The sequence below is a fragment of the Elephantulus edwardii genome, unplaced genomic scaffold (genome assembly GCF_000299155.1).
Source record: "Elephantulus edwardii isolate Elephantulus edwardi_28Jun2011 unplaced genomic scaffold, EleEdw1.0 scaffold00072, whole genome shotgun sequence".
NCBI classification, from domain to species: domain Eukaryota; kingdom Metazoa; phylum Chordata; class Mammalia; order Macroscelidea; family Macroscelididae; genus Elephantulus; species Elephantulus edwardii.
Window position 1 is genome coordinate 186,454 of NW_006399822.1, and position 4,474 is coordinate 190,927.

The window sequence follows — 4,474 nt, forward strand, 5'->3', positions numbered from 1 at the left end:
GGAGGTGGTAGAGGTAGTGGTGGAGGTGGAGGAGGTGATGGTGGAGGTGGAAGTGGTGGTTGTGGATGTGGAGGGGGTGGTGGTGGAGGTGGTTGGTGGAGGAGGTGGTAGAGGTGGAGGAGGCAGTGGAAGAGATGGAAGTGGTGATAGTGGTAATTGGTTTTGAAGGTAGTGGAGGTGGTAAAGGAGGTGGAGGTGATGGAGGAGGAGGTGGTGGTGGTGGAGGAGGTGGTGGAGGTGGTAGAGGTGGAGGTGGTTGGTGGAGGAGGTGGTAGAGGTGGAGGAGGCAGTGGAGAGATGGAAGTGGTGATAGTGGTAATTGGTTTTGAAGGTAGTGGAGGTGGTGATCACGGCTGTAATATCATCATGTTGGCTCCCACTCGCAGGGCCCCTATGCTCCTGTTAGAAGAAACCCCTGCCTGGCCCTCCGTCATGCCCGCCTGCTGTGGTGACCCTGGGCCGGTCAGGGCTGCCTCTTCTCTGCTGACCTTGCACTTGACTGGTGTGTGTTGCTGATTGTTCAGTGTTGTAAACACCCTTTGAAAGTGAAGAAAGGATTCAGTCATGTGCCAAGGGGAAGCCTGACCATCAGCCCAGCACTAGCTGTCAGTCACCATAGATGGGCTTCTCTCTAGACACAGGTCCCTCTGTTCCTCCTGCCCAAGTGCTGGGTTTGGGTTCTTGACCAGGAGCACACACTGGCCTCCCCATGTGTATGCCTTGGTTAGCCATGTCTGTGAACTGGACTTGCCCTCCCAGGGGTTGGCCCCTTGGACTTGTCATTACCCGTATTCTCCACTAGACATCCCCATGTCATCCTGTGCCTTTAAGGATGGTGAGTAATTGGCCCTTGGAGTTGCAAAGGTCCCAAGTGACCAGTAGGCAGGCAGGCACCATGTGTGTGGAGGAGGGAGGGGCAGTGTCTGCAGGGTTGAGAAGAGAAGTGCGTGGCTGTGGGATGTGTAGCCTGTGAAGTGGAGGCCCATGGGGTGTAGTCTGTGGGGGGCGGTGCAGGCAGACATGGGGCTCATGAGTGTGTATGTGATCTATGGGTGTCTGGCCCATGGGGATGTGCAGTCAAAGTGGGGTATATAGGAGATATTCATGGGCACTCTGAATTCCTGCTGAGGCATCTGGGGCTGCCCAGGGGTAGCTTTCTTGGTGACTCAAGTCCTTGCTGGTCATGTCTGTGGGGTCCTGCTCCCGGGAGACACTGGCCAGAGCACAGCATTAGGGGCTCCCTTCTCCTGGAGGTGAGTTTTCCAGCACAAAGTCACTTCTTCCTACTGGGTCCACCTCAGGGACAAGTGGGGGCACAGGAGGGCAGGAGGCCAGTGCCCTGGGACTGGGCCCCAGGCTGAGGCTCTGAGTGGGGTGGTTTCTCTCTCCTTCAGAAAGCAATGTCCTTTGAGCCAGCTTGCCCTTTCCTAGGGTCCTTCCCCCCAGTAGTAGGAAACCCACCCCAGGGACTGCAGAGACCTGACACCGAATCCTTGCCCACAGACGCAGTCCTGGCCAGAGAACAGCAGCATCGGGGCAGGCGGGGGATGGTGGCAGCGAGGTGGTGGTCCCTGTGGGGGAGCTGAGACACTGAGAAAAGAGGAGGGCTGGCACTCTGGGTGTGAGTTCTGGGCAGCACTGGTGAATGAGAAGCCCCTCTCCCAGGAAGGTCAATAGGCTTGTCTGTTGGTAACTGCGCTTGGGCCCTCCATCCATTCATCGGGACCAAACTCCACCCTTTAGGGTGGGGGCATGGAGGGGCAGAGTGCTCATTATGGAGGCTGTGGGGCTGTTGCGCTCAATTTTGTGGGTGAAGATCCCTGCAGTCTTTGCTCTTGAGAATCTGGCCTATTTGTAGGTCCAGTAGGTTCCTGCAGGGTCCTGGCTGGGCCAGGGGGAGTGGCCCCCACCTCTACCTCTCACTCCCTGTGCATCACCAACCTGCCCACAAGCCTCGTCTGAGGTCAAAGATAGGACAGAGAAGCAAAGAGGTGCACTGCCGGCCCCTCAACCCAGAAGACAAGCCCTTTGGTAGACAGATGGACAGGTGTACAAATGGCAGAGTGGACACTAGTGGCTGTGACTCCTGAGCCCCCCAAAGGTCCCTCCTTACCACCTCATGGCCCTTCCTGGCTCTAGGTCTCCCTTTCCCGGGGGAAAGTGTCCTGGCCTTAATGTGTATATGGGAGAGTTTCTGTGGATCAACAGAAACTGGCCATCCACCTCGGGGTGACTCTGGACCATTCTTACGGCAAGGACTAAGACTGAGACCAGTGTGTGCTTTCCACAGATGGACACAGCTCCAAAGTCTAGGACTAACAAGGGGAGCCTTGAATGGCCCCAGTTGGCCAAGCTGAAGCGGGAGGAGGCTCTGAGGGGCCCTGGCAGGGATGGACTCCAGGCCAGGGGAACCACCTCCGGGAGGGAGAGGTTCCCTGACAGGAAGCTGGGCAGGGAGGCCTGCACTGGTTTTGGTTTTATCCCAGCAACATGGTGGGGAAGGATCAGAGCTCCCCCTGATTTTGTCCTACTTGCCAATTTTCCCAATTAGATGCCCAAGCCGACACAAGAGTCTGATTTCTGGCAGCCACCCTGCTTCTCTGACCCATAATATTCTGGCCACCGTGCTCTCTGCCCACTGCTCTATCTAAGCCCACTCACGATTTAGTCATTCTTTTTTCCATATCATCTTCTTGGTCTATCCACCTTCCAGTCCATTGCATCTTCCTTCCCACTCATTCAACTACTTATCCCTTCTCCTACCTACCCATCTCTCCATCCCCCCACAATCTCTCCATCTGTCTGTCAACCCATCCATCCGTGTGTCCACCCATCCACCATCTACTCATCCATCCTCCCACCCACCCATAATCACCTATCCACCCACCTATCCATCCATCCATCCACAAGCAGTCCACTCACTCATCCATCCATCCACCCATTCATCCATAATTTATCCATCATGCACTCACTCATCCGTAATCTATCCATCCATCACCTATCCATCCATCCATCCATCCATCCTTCCACTCACCCATCCATCAATCTATCCATCCATACATCCATAATTTATTCATCCACATACCCAGCCAGCCACCTGCCCACCCACCCTTCTGCCCATTCATCCATCCATAATCCATCCATCCATCCATCCACCTGCTTGTCCCTGTTCATCCATTTATCCATCCTGTCTTCTGTCTCTCTCATCATCTCTCTGTCCAAGCTATTACTTTCTGTCTCCATTCATTCATCCTCTCATCCATCCACACCTGTCCATCTATCACCTCCATTACCCACCTGGTCATCAAGCCAACCAGCCCTCCTCCAATCCACTACCCCCCATCCCTCCACACCTTCCCATCCTCCTTCCTCCACAGAACCTTCAGTCAGGAGATACCCTGACAGTTTCCATTGCCGAGCCAACCAGAGCTGTATGAGGACCCTGTCCTATCCCAGCGTCCAGCCTAGGATAGAGGCACTTCTGCTGCAGGCAGTGTGGGCAGCGTAGCCCAAAGGCCTAGCAACAGTCTAGCCAACTGGCATGTGATGGACACTGGCCAGGAACTGCCTTGCAGCCTCTCCCACACCTGGCCTCAGGCTCTGACTGGCTGGAGTATGAATACACTTCCTGGTGAGAGAGAACTGTGGGGTGGGGCCTCTCCTCCTTGTCCCCAGGGTCACCCCAGGAAATGAGGGTGAGGTGAAGGAAGAGAAGCCAGTGTCTCCAGGCCCTGGCCTGGTGCCCACTCCTCACTGTGGGCGTTCTGATCGACCTCACCTCAGCCTCACACACCCCTCCTCCTGTGGCCCTAGATGGCTGAAGGTGAGCCCTGCACATCTGAATTGGGGTTCATTAAAGACCAGATTCCAATGAGTCTGAACTGGGCTGAGAGTGGGAGAGTCCTGGGACCCCTGTGCCCCAACTGGAGCACCTTCCTGGCCCTTGTCTGCCCATACCAGCCTCTGAACCCCATGCTGGGAGCAGCACTCCCCTTGGTTGTATGTGTGCCGGGAGAGGGGAGTGCAGGAGACCCCTGCCCTCAGACAATGGTCTCTGTGTCCTGTAGGTGCTGTTCCCTCAATGTTCTAGTAAACTCCATCTTGAATACCTTCTGCCCTGCAGTCCTGCTGTCCCCTGGCACATGCGGTCCTGCTGTCCCCTGACATACGTGGTCCTGCTGTCCCTTGATATACGCGGTCCTGAAGAACCTATGTTGCAGTGGCCCAGGTGGGGCTTTAAGCTAAGTTTCTTCATTATCAAAATGAAACGTCAAGGGGTCCCTGCCAGTCTTCAGCTTGCACACCACTGCTGGTGCTGGGCCAGTGGGAATGGGGCACGAGGCACGTCTGGGGGCTCCCATTTCTTTTCCAATTTCACTGCTATTTTCCCTGGGAGTTGACCTGACACACTGGGCTGTGTTCCTGTAACAGGGTCCTTAGAGTGTGAGCCCAGCACCCCCGCTGTTCTTGGCCC